Here is a 21391-nt window from a genome sequence, read left to right on the forward strand (position 1 = left end):
TTCACACTATATCACAGTGTCGCATATGAATAGAATAGAATAGAATAGAATAGAATAGCTTATTCACCAAATTAGGGCTCTGGGCCCGTATGCATAAAGCTACTTAAGTTAAGATTTTCCTTAGTAAACACTTAAATTAAGGAAACTCCGCCCTTTTTACTTAAGTGGTATGCATGAAAAATCTTAAACTAAGTATTTCCTTAGTAAAATCTTAGTTGGTTTAAGTCACGCCCACAAAACTTAAGTGGTATGCATAAAACCCCTTATACTAAGAAAACTCCTAAGAGTATAACAGTCTCCGGGACAAGTTTGCACTTCCGCTGAGTGCAAAAGTTGTCACCTTAATTTTTGGAGTTAAGTCAAAATGAAGTTGATAACTTGGTTGGTATTGGTTCCCTGATATTTGTCTTAAAAAATTTTGGCTCTAGCACCACTGTTGAAAAAGTTATGCCCCTTTTTTCAACAATTTCCGCAGAGGAAAAGTCGTTTTCCTCAAGGGAAATCAAATTTCCCTAAAGGAAAAAGATTTTTCCTCAAGGGAAATTGTATTTTCTTCAAGGGAAAAAGATTTCCCTCAGGGAATTTGCTGCTTTAATATTTCCTTTGAGGAAATTTGCGGCTTCAAATTTTCCTTTGAGGAAATTATATTTCCTGTGAGGAAATTTGAGGCTTCAAATTTTCCTCTGAGGAAATACTTATTCCTGTGAGGAAATTTTGTCAACAGCAATTTCCTGTGAGGAAATTTTTGACAAACACTTTTCCTTGATGGAAAATTCAAGACCACAAATTTCCTCTAAGGAAAACATTGTTCTCCAAATTTCCTCTATGGAAATTTCTGTTATTCAATTTTCCTCTATGAAAATTTCATAACAGTAAAAACAGTATGAACATGATGAATATAATTTTTCCTGAGACTGAATAATTGATACAAAAGATAATTAAAACTTTAATAAAATGTTCACTGATGAGTAACATGACATACTAAAACAATAGGCTAGCTGTTTGAGACAATACAATAATAAGCAAAACGCTATGAATATCATACTATTTGTGATGTTATTAATATTGTGCTCATATTTGCAGATTAAATAAAATAACCACTTTTTATGTTAATTTAACTTTTCTTCTGTTTAAGCTGCTGTGTACAATTATTCAATCCCCTACATAAGAGTTCAGTGCATAAATAATTCCATCCACCAGACATCTTCCTTCAATTGGTAGAGAATACATTTTTACAATTTGTTCTTCAAACATCTTCCTCTGTATATTTGATATGACAGAGCTATGTACATGAATGGATAAAGCAGGTGTTTATTTCGACAACAAAATACTATTTTTTCTACATTTCTCCATAATCCTTCAGTGAATATGTAGGTTGTTGCAATTACACAATTGTGTTCTTGTGCATCTATGATTGTACTCCATTTTGTTTACAGCCATTTTGTAGAAATTTCCTGTTTTCTTTTTCCAGGTAAGTACACATTTCATTTCACATTAATCCAATAAGCACACAATGTAGAAAAGTATTAACCTTAAGTTTCCTCTGTATTGACCTGGTGATGATCATAAAAACCAAGAAGTCTCACCTATAAATACACAAAATATAAATTGAGAAAAAAACAGCAATATGAAATAAGCTTATTTTATCATGTTTAATATGAACATTTTGAGACTCTTAAATTTGATATTCTTACTAATCATGATTATGAGTTCTGTTATTTCAGTGCTTTGTGTCCACGACTTAATATCAGTCGTTTAAGTGGCTTGCAGTGATAATGAGTTGAGCCACTTGCAACAGTTTTTACAGTTTGTTCATATGTTGTGCTATTTGAACCACTGTCCTAGATTATGGTTAGGTGGAGTGCTCACAGACATGATTTTTTTAATAATTGTTATTGGCTTTGAACTACTTTGGATTGGTTAAATCTTTTCATGTTGGGGTCTTTATTGGCTGACTTATAAGGTATGGGTTTTCTCATTATCGAAGGCTGTCATTGGTCTTTAATTGCTTGCATCCACTTCATTGAACTCTGGTGGATAGATAACTCACATACCACATCTTCTTATTTTTATAATAGTCATCATTCAAGGGCAATCACTTTTATTATATAGAAGTGGTCTAACCATTTAGGCCTTGTTGTCTTCTGTTTATCTTGTTTTGCCGATCATTTCTACTGTACAGTTGTAATTGTTTATATTTTTCTTTATCTTCTATATTTCTTGCCCTAAACTTAAAAAAGGTAAAAACTATAATTTAATGACTATAACTATTATTATACATCAGTATGTGTTTTTCTATATACCATGATATAAAAAAGGAATGAAATATTTGTGCTATTTCATTTCACAGACTATTTGCCAGTCAACAGTTGCAAAGACATAACCACAGTCAATAGTTTAACAAACAAACATTCCCGTACTTTTTCATCGTGTTCATACTAATTTTTCAATCGACAACAATGACGTGATTAACTATTCTTCTATGATTTGTGTGCTTGACAACATTAAACTCTGAAATATTGTTAACGGTATAATCTGTATGTGTCTGTCGTCAAAATTTCAAATTTATATATCAGTGGCGGATCCAGGGGGGGGGGGGGGGGGGGGGTTCCGGGAGTTGGAACCCACCCTTTTTTTTGGACGATCAATGCATTTGAATGGGGACATATAGTTGGAACCCCCCCCCCCCCCCCCTTTATCCTGGGTTAGGAACCCCCCCCCCTATTATAAATTACTGGATCCGCCCCAGTATATTACTTACAGAAGCAATTAAAACAAGAGGCTCACAAATTGAATGTGGTCTAAGAACTTAAAAATTTCTAATTTACCTATTCAAACCATATCATTATTATTTGCTTTTATATATAAATCAGTAATAACAAAATTTTAAAGAAAACAAAAGGATAAAAATCCCACCCTCCCAATTTTTTTAACCCCCTTATGATTCAACACCCCAAACTCAATCCCAGTCTTCCCTATGTGGTATGGTACCTTGCAGTACAATTTCAGAGAGATCCATACACTTGAACACAAGCTATTGTCTGGAAACTAGAAAAATGCTTGTTTTTTAGCCCCTTTTTGGCCCCAAATTTCTAAACGTTTAGGGCAATTACCCCCAAACTCAATCCAAGCTTTCCCTTTGTGATATGGAACCTTGTAGTACAATTTCATAAAGATCCATACACTTACACACAAGTTATTGTCCTAAAACTAGAAAAATGCTTGTTTTTTGCCCTTTTTTGCCTCTTATTCCTAAAATTTTGAGGCAATTATCCCCAAAATCAATCCCAGCCTTCCCTTTGTGGTATGGTACCTTGCAGTACAATTTCAGAGAGATCCATACACTTGAACACAAGTAATTGTCTGGAAACTAGAAAAATGCTTATTTTTGGCCCCTTATTGGCCCCTAATTCCTACAATTTTGATGCAATTACCCCCAAAATCAATCCCAGCATTCCCTTTGTGATATGGAACCTTGTGGTACAATGTCAGAGAGATCCATACACTAACACACAAGTTATGTCTGGAAGTTACAAAAATGCTTATTTTTGGCCCCTAATTCCTTAACTGTTGGTACCATAACCCCCAAAATCAATCCCAACCTTCCTTTTGTAGTATTGAACCTTAAGGTAAAATTTCATAGAGATCCATTCACTTAAACTAAAGTTAGAGTGCGAAAACCAATGTGTCTTTGGACGACAACGCCAACATCATACCAATATTTTGACCGCAAAATTTTTTTGCGGTCGTATAAAAACTGCAAAGTTTCCTTAAAATTACCAATCTAGTGGCAGCAACCAAACAAGAGATTGTTAGATTCATCTGAAAATTTAATGGCTGATAGAACTTGACATAATGAACAATTTTACCTCACATAAGATTTGCTCTAAATGCATAAGTGTTTGAGATATAAGCCAAAAACTGCATTTTACTCCTATGTTCTATTTTTAGACATGACAGCCATGTTTATTGATGAATCAGAAAATAAAATACAAGCTTTATTCTAAATACCCTACGGATCATTCAGCCTAAGTTTGGTTGGAATTGGTTCAGTAGTTTCAGAGGAGAAGATTTTTTTAAAGTTAGAAAACATGATAAACAAATTGTGTAAAATTGTCGTTAAAGTGCAATAACTCCTTAAGGGGTCCATTGACAATTTTGGTTATAGAAACTTATTTGTAGATCCTACTTTGCTGAACTTTTTTGCTGTTTACAGTTTATCTTTATCATTAATTATATTCAAGATAATATATATACTGCAAATTTTCCTTGAAATTACCAATTTAGTGACAGCAACCCAACAATCATGACAATGGGTTATTAGATTCATCAGAAAATTTCAGGGCTGATAGAACTTTGAACACCTAATGAACAATTTACTCTGTGTCAGATTTGCTCTAAATGCTTTGGGTTTTGAGATAAAAGCCAAAAACTGCATTTACCCCTATGTTCTTATTTAGCCATGACAACAATGTTTTTTGATGAAACAAAAAACAAAACACAAACTTTATTGTAGATACCCTAAAGATCCTTCAGCTTAAGTTTGGTAGGAATTGGTTCAGTAGAGAAGATGTATGAAATAGTTTACACGCGACAAACGCCAACGGTTGACAACAGACAACGACGGACACCAAGTGATGGCAATGTCTCACTGTTCCTTCGGAACGATGAGCTAAAAAGGCAAATTTAAAAAATTGCGCTGGCTCTATCCAAAAAAGATTTTTACAGTGTAGTGTACTACTTTTGGGACAGGACATATTAGCATAATAGAAAAATCTATACGCTATATAACTTAAAATATGGACAATTTAATGTTTAAAGGCTCTATAAGTTAGTTTGACAACTTCAGACATACTAATATTTGACCTTTTCAAACTATACCAAATCACTACTTAAGGATGTTCGCTACTCTGTTTCAAATAACAAGCTTTTTAAAAGACTGTTATAAATTGAAAGTATATGAATAAAGAAACTAAAAAAACAGAAAAAATGAAGGGTCTGTGTGCTTGTTTTTTAAGATATAAGACATTAAAAATTTGGCGGGAAGTGATTCTCTCTAGATTTTTCATACACTTAACACTGGCACCTTTTTCTTTCAAAAGCTATGGAAAAATAAAAAGGATTTTATAAGATTTTCAAATATGGCTTTTTAATATGGGGGGGGGGGGGGTGGGGGGTGGGGGGGGGGGTGGTGGGTGTGGGGCCGGGGGGGGGGGGGGGAGGCTGATATAAAAATTCTTCATGTATATTTAAAAAGTTATTTGTATTTCAAAAGGAAAGAAAGTTACTTATCTGCTTATAGCATACCACATGAGTAGAACAAGGTCCCATTAGGCCATGCAAGACTGAATAACATTTAAGGTCAAAATAGGGCGGCAGTAACACATTTTTACATGTAATTGTATATGAAAAGGCATACACATAAGCTAGAGGAAATACAAATGTGTTTCTTTTTGGTAATTTGTAGGCTAAGGTGATATCATACAAGAAGTATGAGTGATTCTCAAACTAAAATAAAAAATTCCATCCCCCTACTTCATTGTACTTACTTTTTATGCATAAAAAATATAAATAAATAAATTTTGAAGTAATACATGGTCCACACTAGGGAATCTTTTTGTAAAAAATGAAAATCAATGGATGATAACTGTGTGCTTGGACTAACAATTAAGATTTCACATGCTGAAATGTCTCGTCAGCCCAATCTCAATCATTGAAATAAATTATTCTTTTTTTTTAAAGTCATATGGAAGCAGTCCAAATAATAATGACGCATTGCAAGGCTTTTTTTTTCTCTCTGACGCCGTAGGAAGGAGAAGTGAGTTGACATAACATGTTTGTTATCATGCGAAATAAACAGTAATGAGTATACCTATGATTGTCATCGTCACTGCAAATGGATCATTAATACTAGGGGGAATGGAACCAATAAATTGATCGGATCCGATATGAAGTTCCCAGTAACGGAGAACCTCTTACTTTGAGGTAATATTTTTAGTGTCGGTGGTCTCACAAATGAATCAGGGTGAATTGCAGGTACATTAATTAGCAGAGAATAGACAAGTATCAACTTGTTATTCATTATCTCGCAGTTATTTACGGTTAATTAGCTGTATATATCCCAAAACAGGTGCTCGGAGCCAGTACTAGTCTATGACTTTTAAGTAACAATTATATTTATATTCACAATCAGTGGCGGATCGAAGGGGGATGGGATCCGGGGGTTTGACTCTCCTTTTTGAGTTTTTGAGGGGGGAGGGGTAGGAGGGGTCCTGATCCCGAAATCCCGGGCTTAAAAAATGGAATCCAGAGGTCCCGAATTAAAAAAAAAATTAAATCTCGACATCCCGAAATTCGAAAAAAGAATTCCCGGATCCCGAAAGGATCAATCCCGAAATCCCGAGCTTAAAAACAGCCGATCCCGGCGTCCCGATAAAGGTCCTACCGGACAAAAAGTCACAGGATATAAAGTCACAAATTTGATAGGACAAAAAGTCACAGGACAAAAAGTCACAAATAATTTGTTGACAATTGTTTGAATATATAAGAGAAAGATCTTGAATTTCTTTTTATTACATATATTTGGACCCCCTTTATCCAGGCTGGAATCGCCCCTGATATTACATGTAAATCAAGTCCCAGGTTACTGTTAGCATAATAGCATAACGGTAATCACAAAGAGTGTGGTAATTTTTAAAAGGACGAGGATTTATAAATATACAATTCTTGAAGAGGGGGAGAGTGCACTTCACGGTGATCGAATAAAAAGTGCCTTGCACGTTATTTTCATCATCTTGTCTGAAACAGTCTGAATAATGAGCTTCAAGGCGAAGCGCGAAAACAATAAGTCATGTGAAATACTAATGACAAACACGTTGTACGGACAAACACTTAAATCCCTCGGTGTATGTCAAATGAATTATAGCGAGGAAAGGTAAATTTAATTTAATATCAAAACTAAATATTTGTTATATTTCGCTCCTGATTTCTCAAGAAATCATAGAATCAATAAATGTATAAATTTTAATTATCCATGTCTGTGTGAGATCCATTTCATGAGACCAAGGATTTCTATAAAATCCTTGATGTGACCCTTTATATATACAGTTTTCTATTTTCCCCGGAAAAAAATAAAAAAAAATATAATCTTTAGGGAAATAATCCGATTTTGTTGAATTATTTCCCTTCATAATTATGATAAATCCTTTTAGTTCTTCAATTTTAAATTAAAATAAATATTTCATTTTGATCTAACGACAAACTTTTTAAATTGTAGTGGCATGGTCAGTCAACTGATTAGTTGCATGTCTGATTACCAGTTTACTGGTGACCCAGTAATTTTCCATATGACAGTGGTGTGTACCCTTGGGGTGTGTATAACTTATTTTGAATACCTTAATTTTCTGGGGAACATCCTGTCCACGTGTAATACTTAGTATATATTGCAACAGATGACATTTAACAAATTTCTTTGTAGCATCGATGTCCATTTCATGTTAAACCACTCAAAATTTTCACAAAAAAGATAATATAATAAAATCAATAAAAAAAAAGATTAAAAAAACACTAGCAAATAAACTTCGCAATGAGTAAACGGGGATTTGTGTTTTAAAGGGCTTATTTCCAGTGGATATATTTCATACTAGATAATTAGACCTGAGATAACTTTTTTTGTAATATATATTTTATTATTTTCATATCATTCTCAAATCTCGATCATCTTAAATAAAGATGTACAAAAAATAATTTTGTTATAACTCATAAATATATGGTTAATCACAATTGTTACAAATTATAAAATGGTAAGTGCCACCGTCCGTTGCAAAACTACGATTAAATCTTTTAAATGAAAGACGCGTGCACTGCCTTCATCGGAACAGAGGAAAGTCCACCTAGTGTACATTAAAGAGTATCCGTTTGTTATGCTGAAAAAAAAGAGATCATCATAAACTTTTTAGCAGACCTTCTCGTGTAAAAAAAAACAAACTTTTAACTGAATTAAACAAAAAATTATCAAACAAAACTCATTAGAACACTCATAGTAACATTTTGTTTAGACCTGAGATAACTTATAGTAAGATTATTTATATAGAACAGTTAAAACAAAATGTCCGATCTGATACACGTACCTATAATGTACAAATTTTTGAACAGCTTCAAATATATGGCCTTATCATTGGTAATATATCATATTTGTATCAGTTATTGCTGAACGTGTAACCAAATTAAAATGAAAAAATAGGCTCGAAACCGCATTTTTTAAAGATATTTTTTTAAATCCCAAAATAGATAATAGCAGAGACATATACACATATGTGTATATATGTCTCTGATAATAGATATGCAGATTAAATTCCAGATGAAAAGATTAATAACTTTCTTTTCTACCGAAGAAAATATATTAACAAGGATTTAGGATATCACTAAATTATTAAATTCATCAATTTATTAAATTTGAACATGTGAACCAAACAACGAAAAAAATAAACGGGAAATTGGCTATACCTTTTTGGTATTAGCCATGAAGCCATGTATGTACCAGCCATTTTAACTTATTGTTTTCTTAACCTTTAAAGAATACATTTTAAAATGAACTACTTTATTTATAGTAGTTCAAGAAAAATATATATATATATATATATTAGATAACTCTTTCCTTTATATTCATTGGAACAAGAAGCGAATTCGTTAGCGAACTAGAGTAACTATAGAAATAGCGTCGTAACATGCAGGTCTTCTTCTGACCGGCAATAAATCCTTAGCACTATTGATAGTGGAACGTCCATTAGGCTGTGCTCAGCCATGTCCGAATGGGGACGTTGAATCCTTGCAACTGAACAACTCTTAGAGTGGACTGAAAGTAGCCTGGTATTAGGCCAATTTTCTGTCCCTCTTTTTTCATTGGCAGTCGATATTTTCCGACCGTATCACGGGCGGTCTCAATTACAAGACCTACATGTTCCTATCATATATTATTCGGAACGTCAGACACACCCGACATTAATCAACCAAAAACTCAATATTTTACAGTAGGGAATGAATATCTCCCACGTTCACTTGTCCCTTGAAGGATCAATATTGAATTTCTTCCATCGCCCCCCTCCCCCCCCCCCCCCCCCCCTTTTTATAAGATTACATTATGACGTATGTTTTTTTTTTTAATTTTACGAAAAACCAACAAATCGATTTTTATCACCAAATTTGTCTTTGCTGAGATTAACAATAAAAAAGTATAACAAAACGTAACGATTGAAAACCGTTGGCTCACAGTTCAGTTTTTAAGATATTTTTTTCTTTCGAAACTAACAGACTAATTTTCAAAAAGTTTTTTTCTTGAACCATTATTTATCAAAACGAATTTGTAAACAAAAGTTATTCTTAAATATTAATTAGTTGTTATAGTAAAATTATGAATTGCCAAAGACAAAATTTTAATATAACAATTGTAAAGAAAAAAATCCATCATGATAGTAATTTGTTAATTTACTGGATCCATGGTGTTAAACATGTCACCTTTCTTTTACAAATAACTGATTAAAAATATGAAGCCTTTACTGTAAAATAAATCATTCTAATAAAAATAAATTCATCCAGATTTTTTCTCATAACCTTTCAACAGTTATTGTAAACAAATTTATTCGAACTATAATAGTCCTATGACTTGCTGTCCGTTTACCAATATTTATACTTTATAAAGTGTTTTCATATTCATTGATCATTAACTTCATGTTTTGCGAATACTTATAAGGAGGTAATTATTATAGCCAGTAATAGCTAACAATTTATTTTAAGAAAACGAGATGCTATATTCAAATTCTGAGATCTGAATGTAGTTCTTAAAAAAAAATCTCAACAACAAAATTCTACACATTTATCTGGGTCTTTTTGTCTCCGCTTCGAAGCCGCCATGCCGTACCAAACATATCTATTCGTTTGGCAATATACAATCTGGTAAGCAATATACAACAGGCAGTAGATCTGAATTTGTAAATTGTTATTTTGGATTTTACCTGATTAGGACGTGTCTCGTTGAATTTTCTAATAAACTTACACACACATAATCTGACTTTTAATCGTAATGTTATGAGATCTATAAGAACATAGAGCTACTGTATAGGCCTAGTTGCATGCAAATCTTTATAAATTATATATTTTGGTATGCTATAGTTTGTTTTTATAGACTATTTGTCATTTGGTCGTTTTTTTTTTTTTTTTTTTTTTTTTTATATAGTTTTTGACATGGCGTTGACTCGAGTTTGATATATTATGCATCTTTTGTGCTGTATTTTAACAATTATTTACAAGCATGCTGCATGTTTACACATTCATCACTATACCGCATCTAAATATAGCTTTATTGTAAAAAAAAATTATGGAGATTTAGTATGATTGGTAATGAGACAACTATCAACCAGAATTTAAAATACCTGTCTGATATAAGCAATTGTGACTTACTTTCTTTACTCAGAGTGATCGTAAATTAATCAGATAAGCTGGAGGAGGGGTGGGGGCTTCATATTAAAAGAAAAGAAATTAGCATTAGCTTTTTGTGACAAATATATAATAAACTCACAGTAACATAAAAAGCTCTTGAAAGCGCTGTCAGATCCCGGCACTGTTAACTGTTTTTGACGCGTGCTAAAAAATGCAGCACCTGGTTACAGGGGCTCATTTGACAAATTATCATCTTTCGTAATTTAAGTTATAAAATCTAAATTTTAAGTGATCAAAAATGTTCATGACTAACGAGTATTTTCCCTTGTACGATTTTTCTGTGAAATGAGTCTAAGAGTATATACATGTATATCGGGATACTCACTGCATAGTAAAATATTTATGTACCTATTTAATAGTTGCGGCTCATTTTGGTCTTTTAAGTAAGTTTCCTTCCCCTGCATTACTTGATCGCTTTTGTAAGAAATAAACAGTACAACAACGATCAACAACAACAGCACTCGACGTCAGTATTGTACCAAAAAATGAAAAAAATATTCAAAAAGAAGGCTCATAAAATTCAAATATTGGTAAGCACACACACTAACCTGTCACCACAGACATGATCTTTTTGTTAATGCACCAAACTCGTTTTCCACAGAACGATGTCGATGGTGGGGAAAACTTAGTCCAAATGATTATGACGTCTTGCAAGGCTATTTAGGCGTCCAAGAAAAAAATATAAAATAGTTTAAAGTTTTTTTTAATATATACATGATATAGCTATTTCATATTGGAATGGCACATATTCATGAAAAATCAACAAATGATCCGAAAGTCGGAAAGATTAATATAGTATTCTGACTTCACAAACTTGGAAACAGTTGTGATGTTGCTTCGCTGAGCTATAGATAACCTACGACCATGAGCAAAATTCACACCATATAGACATAGGTGCTTGAGGACAGGAGTCGAGATTCACGTTGATAGTAAACATGCATATGGTACAAATAAGTGATATATATTGAAAAATCTAAGATATATGATAATAAGGGGGAGGAACTATGGGGGGCTCAAAACAGGATCCTGTCCTCAAGCACCTATGCATATAGAAAGCTGTAAATATAATAAAAGGCCTCGAAATGACAAATGTAAAACAAATCAACAAGAAGCCTAACATTTATAATAGAATTTAAAATAAAATTCAAAATAGGAATGAGGAATGTGTCAGAGAGACAACAACCCACCCAAAGAGCAGATAACAGTCGAAGGTCACCAATGTGACTTCAATGCAGCGAGTAAATCCCACAACCTGAGGCGTGCTTCAGCTGGCTCCTAAACAAAAATGTATACTAGTTCAGTGATAATGGACGTCATACTAAACTTCGAAATATATAAAAGAAACTAAAATTAAAAATCATACAAAATTGACAAATGCCATAGGCTCCTGACGGGACAGGTGCAAAAATATGGTGGGGTTAAAAGCCTATATACTGTAAATTTCAGAAATTATTGCATGCAATTTATTAATATTGCCAATTAACATAATCATGATAATTTCCCTTTCAATTTTTAAAAAATTCTGATTTAAGTTTTTGTTGTATATTGGGACTTTGGATAGTCTCAGGAATGCTTTTACCAATTTTTATGAAACTTTGGTAAATTGATTTTATATATTGGCATAAACTCCCTTTTCATTTTTATGACCCATAGTTGGTCAACCCTTGACCATCTGTCTGTCTGTCCAACAGTCATTGGTTTTTGTTCTCTAATTTAGTTTGCCTCAACCAAATGTTATAAAACTTTTACAAAAGCTTATTACCACAATACTCAGATCAAGTGTAAATTTTGGTGGTGTCAGTGTTACCGTTCTAGAGTTATGCCCCTTTACAAATGGAAAAATTGCTGAATTTTTGGTTTCCCGCTCTCTAACTTTAACTTTAGTTTGCCTCAACCAAATGTTATGAAATTTGCACACAATACTTATTACCACAAAAAACAGTTTGAATTTTGGTGGTGTCACTTTTACTATTCTAGAGTTATGTACTTTACAAATGGTAAAAATGATGAATTTTTCGTTTCCGTCCTCTAAATTAAGTTTGCCTCAACCAAATTTTATTAAACTTTAACGCAATACTTTTTACCACAAAATCAGATCGAGTTCAAATTTTAGTAGTATAAATTTTACCGTTCTTCAGTTATCTTCCTTTATAACTTGATATGATATGCAAGCCGGAGTATCATCCCCTATTTATTTTTATATAAGATGCAGAGTTATGGAATTTTAGTTGTTGGAAAATTGTTTAAAATTGTCCATTTCACACATTGGAAGGTTTTAGAATTGTATTTGTTCAAAAATCACGGCCTTAAACTTATAGATCTTTAGAGCCTGTAGTTTTATTTTTTTTAGGGAGGGGGGGGGGGGGGGGGGGGGGTCGTAGTTGCGCAGTGCTCACAGTTTTTCTATAATGTAGTTGATCATTAAAATTCATTTAAAGCATAAATCCTAGCTAAACGGGCTACAAGCTTATCAAGCACTCATGGTACAGCTTTTTATTAAACACGCATTGATATATACATTAAACAGCAAAATAACTATTGATGCAAGATGTTCATTAAATAATAATTTTTACTCTTTTTATGTGTAGGACAAGAACTATAGAAGATACAGAGAAATTATAAACAGCAGAAATGATAGGCAATTTAAAATTTGCAGAAGTCAACAAAACCTAAATGGTAAGTAAACTCATCATAGATACCAGGATTAAATTTTGTAGTTACGCCAGATACGCGTTTCGTCTACAAAACACTCATCAGTGATGCTCGATAAGACTCATAAGGTCACTTTTATAAAAGTTATTGCCCTTGAAAGATGATTATCATGATTATTATAAAAATAAAAAGATGTGGGATATTAAATATGAAAACTATTGATCATGGCTCTAAGAAAGCAATTATAGGCCAGTGACGGCCTTCAATAATGAGAAAATCTATGCCCTGTTGTCAAAGTAGTCAGCTATAAAAGGCCCTCAGATGAAAAATTGAAATAATTCCAACTGTAGAACTAATTGCCTAGTTTATAACAAAACAAATTAAAAAAAATAAATATGACAGAAATGAAACAACAAAAAACACTAAATTTTAGTGTCAGAATAAACTACAGGCTCCGAACTTGGGACAGGCACATTCAGAATATGGCAAGGTTATATAAAAATAAGAAGATGTGGCCTGATTGCTAATAAGACAACTCTTCACCAGACAACAAATGACATACCGGTAGATTTCCTGCAAAAAAATAAACAGTCCGGACTAAGCAGGAAATTTATACCTTTCCCTTAATCGAAAAGACACAAAGATCTGTTAGTACTCGATCACAGTTACTGACAGCTAGTTGAAAATCAATAAAAACTAATACATGTAATAAAAAAATCAGGTTTGTGAGCACTCAACCCTACCTTAACTTTGGACAGTGGTTTAACAGCTCAAAATATAAAGAACAAACTGTAAAATAACCGTTGGAATTGCCTCAACTCGAAAGATTGATAAAATGCACAAAATAAACTAATATAAAAAACCCATAGACAAAAAGCACGGAATTAAGAGAACTCACAAGTATGAAAGGAAATATTCTTAAAATGTTCATAAACATGACAAAATAAGCTTTTTCATTGCTGTTTCTCTCTCCATTTATAACATTTTATCTGTTTATTTTGTGTATTTATAGGTGGTCAGACATCTTGTTTTTCATGATCAATACTGAAGAGGAAACTGAAAGATGATATCTATCTACATGGTGCGCTAATTGGATTAATGTGAAATAGAATGTGTGCTTTCCTACAAAAAAGAAATATGAAATTTCATCATAATCACATGATAATGGCTATAAACAAAATGGAGTTCTATCATAGATGCAGAAAAACACAATTGTATAAATGCAACAACATATAATATATATTCGTCGAAAGAAGGAAGAAAAGAAAAACAAAATAGTATTTTGTTGTTGAAAGGAACACCAGCTTTATCCACTCATTTACATCGCTCCCTCATATCAAATATACTGAAGATCTTCGAAGAACAAATTGCAAAAATGTTTTCTCTAAGAATTAAAGGAAATTGTTTAGTGAATGGAATAATTTATGCATTGAACTTTTACGTAGTGGATTGAATAACTGTACACAGCAGCTGAAACAGAGGAAAATTAAAATTTACAAGAAAAGTGTTTATTTTATTATCTAATTTGCAAATATGAACGCATTCTTAAGAACACCACAAGTGGTATGACATTCAAATTGGTTGCTCATTAATGTATACAATTGAAACAACAACAAAGAAAACAGAATACTTTGCTACAAAAAATATTTTATAAATCAAAGTTAAAGTCATATAAAGTATGTACAATACCTTGACCTAAACAGTCAAACTCACTGTATTGTTTTTGTATGTCATGATAATTTTGAGTCAACAATTTATTAACGTTTTAAATATCATTTGTATCATTTATTAAGTCTTGTAAACATTATGTTCATACTGCATGTACTGTGTGTATAGTGAAGAAATTTACGATGAGTAAAAATAGGGGAAAACATTTCCTACAGGGAAAGTTGATGTACAGAAATTTCCTTAGAGGAAATTTGGAGAACAATGTTTTCCTTAGAGGAAATTTGTAGTATTGAATTTTCCCTCAAGGAAAAGTGTTTGTTAAAAATTTCCTCAAAGGAAATTGTAGTTGACAAAATTTCCTCACAGGAAAAAGTATTTCCGCAGAGGAAAATTTGAAGCTGCAAATTTCCTCACAGGAAATAGAATTTCCTCAAAGGAAATATTAATGCAGCAAATTCCCTAAGGGAAATCTTTTTTCCTTGAGGAAAATACAATTTCCCTTAAGGAAAAATCTTTTTTCTTTAGGGAAATTTGATTTCCCTTGAGAAAAACTACTTTTCCTCTGAGGAAATTGTTGAAAAAAGGGGCATAACTTTTTCAACAGTGGTGCTAGAGCCAAAAATTTTTTGGACAAATATCAGGAAACCAATACCAACCAAGTTATCAACTTCATTTTGACTTAACTCCAAAAATTAAGGTGACAACTTTTGCACCCAGCGGAAGTGCAAACTTGTCCCGGAGACTGTTGTATACTTAAGTGTAAGGTACATATAGAGATACCTTAACTTTTCTAAAATATATAAAATCAGACGAATGTATGCGTGTTATGCAGAACATGGATAGATTAGCTCCCATCTAATTGAATAATAATTATTTTCAGTAATATATCGTTTGTTTATTGCTAAATATTAACAATCATTGTAATTTTCGTAAAATCACTTATAATCAACAAAATCAAGAGATAACAGAGGGTAGTTTTATAATTTCATTCTACCCTTATTTCCCAATCTCGTTAGTGTGTATTCCGAAAAGTACTCACAGTTTTTAAACGCATGGAATTCATGCAATTCTATTTCTTTTGATTTGTTCGTGCCTGCTTACACAAGTATTATGAAATACACCGCCTGGTATTGATTGTAACTGTTAGTACAAAACTGTATGAAGGAAGGAAGCGATGAGGATCTATAGGCATGCACAATCATGTTTTCTTGGGGAGGAGGGGGACATGGGTTTAATTTTCAATTATATTGTTTTTTTCTACGTATATTAGGCAAATTTCACCTGAATTTGTTTCACTAACTGGGAAAACTCAAAACGCTTCAAGACCTTCTCCGTGGAATTCGAAGTCTATATATATATATATATATAAGTCTAGAGATTTGCACAACGATACTAATATAAGATGGTATTATACGAAGATGTTGTTAATAAATCGTGTTGACAAATATTTCGGCTTAACAAATAGCCTTCTTCGGTGTCAATTATTTTAACAATACTGATAATATGTATAAAAATAGCTCAATAATACAGGTAAGTTTTGGTCTATTGATTTAATCCAAAATCCTGAACATCATAATATAAAACAAAACTCAATACTCAAATATACGTGACTGTGTATATTTACAACCCAAAATGAGTGAAAAATTAAACTTAGTATTTTTTATTGATGCCGTTTGGATGATGTACATTTAGTTCCTTTATCCAAAAGCTTTCCCGAACCTGTCGCTGGGCATCACTCCAGTGAATGTTCTGTTCAATCACTAGGATCTTCATGCGGTTAAAGTCATCAAGTGTGTGACCAGACTGTCTGAAATGCTGAGAAACTGGGAGAAGTGGCTTCTTAGAGATATCACTCCTATGGCCATTGAGGCGTTTGTGGAAAGGCTGCTTTGACTCACCAACATATTGGAGGCCACAAACCGAACATTCTAGAATGTAAATAACATTCATACTTTTGCAGTTAACATTGCAAAATATCTTATAGTTATTTTCGGTTGCCTTACTGTGAAAAGTTGATGAGTGATGCATCTGTAGGCAGCATTTGCAGCGTTTTTCATCACACGAACGACATTCTCCAGAAGTACTTCTATTATCAGACACTTCAGCCCGCACCAGCAGGTTACGTAGACTATTGGGTTGCCTAAAAGCTATCATGGGAGGCTCGGGAAAAATCTTGGATAGTTTGGAATTCTTTTCAACTGTTTTCCAATGCTCACGAATGACACCGAAGCTGTTTTTGAGAGATGGGTGGTAAGTAAGAACACATGGAGTCCTTTTATTTTTCTTTTTATATTTGTATTCTAACAGTTTACTCCTTGGAATAGTTTCCGCTTTCTGAAAGCCTTTTTGGATAGTTTTGTGTTTGTAGCCCCTTCTCTTCAAGCGGGTTTCGAGTTGACGTAGTTGTTTTTTAGTTGTTTCTGAGTTGGAACATATTCGCTTGACTCTGAGTGCCTGACTGTACGGGATGCTCTTAGTACAATGAGCAGGATGGCAACTTTTAGGGGACAGATATTGGTGAGTGTCAGTAGGCTTAGAATATAGATCAGTGGATATGATGCCATCTGTGAGCGAGCTGGAGGTATCGAGGAAGGTGATTTTGGATTTAGATTTCTCATGAGTAAATTTGATACTTGGATGTATGTTGTTGGCATGAGTGATGAATGTATCTAAATCCTCGTCACTTTTATTCCATTTCATATCCACATCATCTATAAATCTAAACCAGGAAAGCGGTTTTTCGATGGAAGATTCAAGGAGTTGTTTTTCTAATTTGCCCATAAATATGTTGGCATATGATGGAGCCATTTTGGTGCCCATAGCAGTTCCATTAACTTGCAGATAATGGTCTCCATCAAAAGTGAAGTTGTTGTTTTTGAGTACCAGCTGAACACCACTTATCTAATTTAACCCATTATGTGTATAATGAAAGTATTCCTAACGGACTACAAATCAAGCTTATGCCACAAACACCTGGCAATTTATCCAACACATTACTTCGCAAATGGGATCAAACCCTCTACCATTGTTCCAAGCGGTTAATGGTCCTTCTCAAACAACACTGCGAAGAATATCTGAAAACTCTTACTGGCGAATTTAACACCCTTTCAAATAGCTGCAAAAAAGATCTCACATCTGACAATTGTGATGCTATCAGTGCTCGCCTTAAAGACATAACAACCATACAATCTCAAAATTTGAGTGAAAGGCAGAAAAGAAAATTCCGTAGGGATGGCATCGAACATATCAATCCTTCTTTACCATCTGAAAAAAAGAGAAAACGAGTAAGGCGCTTTAAACGTAGGTCACTAGAGACTGATTCGCCCTCCAACATTGTGGTCAATCTTTCCAAACACCAGTTAACGGAAGCTGAAACATCTCTTCTCTCAAGAGGCTTAAATTTCTGTCCTTTACCTGCCCCTGTCAATGAAACTAAATTGTCGGAAGACCTTGACAATTTTGCCAGAAGTCTACGCATTAAGGAATATTTCGCGTCGAAGGAGAACAACAACAGATGCTCGGATAGCGACTCAGAAATTTCAGAAGACGAAAACAACTACAAATTTATAAAAAAGAGTACTTGGATCCCTAAGCCGAGCAAAAATGCCACCTTGGAATCATTTATTGACAATTTTAAGTCGGACATTATTAGAAATACTAGAAATAACAATAAACCTTTTGACAATCTTACCAATGAAGAACGAACTGCACTGAAAAACTTACGATCTAACGACAATATCGTCATTAAACCTGCAGACAAAGGCAGTGCAGTGGTTGTCATGGATAAATCTGCCTATATTCAAGAGGCTGAACGACAACTTGGCGATGCAAGGTTCTACCAAAAACTAGACTCTGATCCTACAACATCTTTTAGCAGAGAAATAACTGGTAGTTTGGTAGAAATGCACAACGATGGTTTCATCGATGAAAAGACTCTAGAATATTTGAAACCAGAAAATCCAAAACCGGGCAGATTTTATCTTTTACCTAAAATTCATAAGGCCAATAACCCAGGAAGACCTATAGTTTCAGCGAACGGTCATCCGACGGAAAAAATATCGGAATTCGTTGACTTCCATCTTCGTCAACATGTTGAGGACTTACCATCTCACATCAAAGATACTACCGATTATCTTAGAAAATTGCAGGCCTTAAATCCACTCCCCTCCGACACGACACTTGTCTCTATGGACGTCACCTCCCTCTACACGAATATTCCACATGCAGATGGCATTGATGCATGTAAAGAAGTTTGGAATTCCCGACCAGTGAAATATCCACCTACTGAATGCCTGGTCAAAATGCTCACGCTGGTACTCAAAAACAACAACTTCACTTTTGATGGAGACCATTATCTGCAAGTTAATGGAACTGCTATGGGCACCAAAATGGCTCCATCATATGCCAACATATTTATGGGCAAATTAGAAAAACAACTCCTTGAATCTTCCATCGAAAAACCGCTTTCCTGGTTTAGATTTATAGATGATGTGGATATGAAATGGAATAAAAGTGACGAGGATTTAGATACATTCATCACTCATGCCAACAACATACATCCAAGTATCAAATTTACTCATGAGAAATCTAAATCCAAAATCACCTTCCTCGATACCTCCAGCTCGCTCACAGATGGCATCATATCCACTGATCTATATTCTAAGCCTACTGACACTCACCAATATCTGTCCCCTAAAAGTTGCCATCCTGCTCATTGTACTAAGAGCATCCCGTACAGTCAGGCACTCAGAGTCAAGCGAATATGTTCCAACTCAGAAACAACTAAAAAACAACTACGTCAACTCGAAACCCGCTTGAAGAGAAGGGGCTACAAACACAAAACTATCCAAAAAGGCTTTCAGAAAGCGGAAACTATTCCAAGGAGTAAACTGTTAGAAAAAAAATTTAAAAAGAAAAATAAAAGGACTCCATGTGTTCTTACTTACCACCCATCTCTCAAAAACAGCTTCGGTGTCATTCGTGAGCATTGGAAAACAGTTGAAAAGAATTCCAAACTATCCAAGATTTTTCCCGAGCCTCCCATGATAGCTTTTAGGCAACCCAATAGTCTACGTAACCTGCTGGTGCGGGCTGAAGTGTCTGATAATAGAAGTACTTCTGGAGAATGTCGTTCGTGTGATGAAAAACGCTGCAAATGCTGCCTACAGATGCATCACTCATCAACTTTTCACAGTAAGGCAACCGAAAATAACTATAAGATATTTTGCAATGTTAACTGCAAAAGTATGAATGTTATTTACATTCTAGAATGTTCGGTTTGTGGCCTCCAATATGTTGGTGAGTCAAAGCAGCCTTTCCACAAACGCCTCAATGGCCATAGGAGTGATATCTCTAAGAAGCCACTTCTCCCAGTTTCTCAGCATTTCAGACAGTCTGGTCACACACTTGATGACTTTAACCGCATGAAGATCCTAGTGATTGAACAGAACATTCACTGGAGTGATGCCCAGCGACAGGTTCGGGAAAGCTTTTGGATAAAGGAACTAAATGTACATCATCCAAACGGCATCAATAAAAAATACTAAGTTTAATTTTTCACTCATTTTGGGTTGTAAATATACACAGTCACGTATATTTGAGTATTGAGTTTTGTTTTATATTATGATGTTCAGGATTTTGGATTAAATCAATAGACCAAAACTTATCTGTATTATTGAGCTATTTTTATACATATTATCAGTATTGTTAAAATAATTGACACCGAAGAAGGCTATTTGTTAAGCCGAAATATTTGTCAACACGATTTATTAACAACATCTTCGTATAATACCATCTTATATTAGTATCGTTGTGCAAATCTCTAGACTTATATAATTTTTTTCCTTATCTGCACAGTATCGTCTATTCTAGACGATCCGGTACATAGTAAATTTGCTAGTTGGTCCTTTTTATAGACTTCTATATATATATATATATATATATATATATATATATATATATGATATATTCATGATACTTAACCCGTATTCAACAATTTTTTGTATGTCCTTATATATTTAGTGATATATTGCTGTTAACAAAAATATTGCAAATTTGCATAGACGGCAAGACTTTAATCTAAATAAATTATGGTGTATCTGAAAGAAGTTTATGTTATAACTTCAATAAAATAATAAAGTCCTTCTCGCCAGTTTTGGATAATTGCTCAATTTTTTCTAAACCCTACCATGAATGCATGCAGTTTTGAGTCATCTTTTGGCGTGATTACTGTCAAGCGAAATAATCGGAAATACGTAAAGATGTTGATAATACCTTACAGTAATCATATCAATCTAATAATGTGTGTTTTAGTAAAAGATTGAAGGACTTTTGAAAAAAATACCCCTGTTTTGAGATGAATTCATTGAAAATGATCATACCCCTTTTTTTATTGTTGTAAAAGGTAGTGATAAAAAAGTTTATTTTAAATCGAAATTAAAAAAAACTTTATCATGTATTGTTAGAGTTAAACAAATATATTGTTGTCTCTAGAAAATAAACATATTGCAATTCCATCCAGTATCACCCATGAAAGATGAATGGTCGGTGGCTCGCATATGGAACAAGTCTGTTTTAT

The 21391-nt window shown here is 33.5% G+C and overlaps 1 protein-coding gene and 1 long non-coding RNA gene across 3 annotated transcripts in view; one reads left to right on the top strand and one right to left on the bottom strand.

Moving 5' to 3' along the window:
* Positions 1-21391, top strand: part of LOC127731862 (uncharacterized) — an 897808-nt gene that overhangs the window by 278922 nt on the left and 597495 nt on the right. The window lies entirely within an intron of this gene.
* Positions 934-6217, bottom strand: LOC127731883 (uncharacterized). The gene is made up of 3 exons (XR_007995881.1): positions 5873-6217; positions 2125-2230; positions 934-1586 (listed from the first exon to the last, which is right to left on the bottom strand). It is a non-coding gene; the product is annotated as an uncharacterized LOC127731883 (long non-coding RNA).

This window comes from Mytilus californianus, unplaced genomic scaffold, assembly GCF_021869535.1.
Source record: "Mytilus californianus isolate M0D057914Y unplaced genomic scaffold, xbMytCali1.0.p SCAF_21, whole genome shotgun sequence".
Taxonomy (NCBI): domain Eukaryota; kingdom Metazoa; phylum Mollusca; class Bivalvia; order Mytilida; family Mytilidae; genus Mytilus; species Mytilus californianus.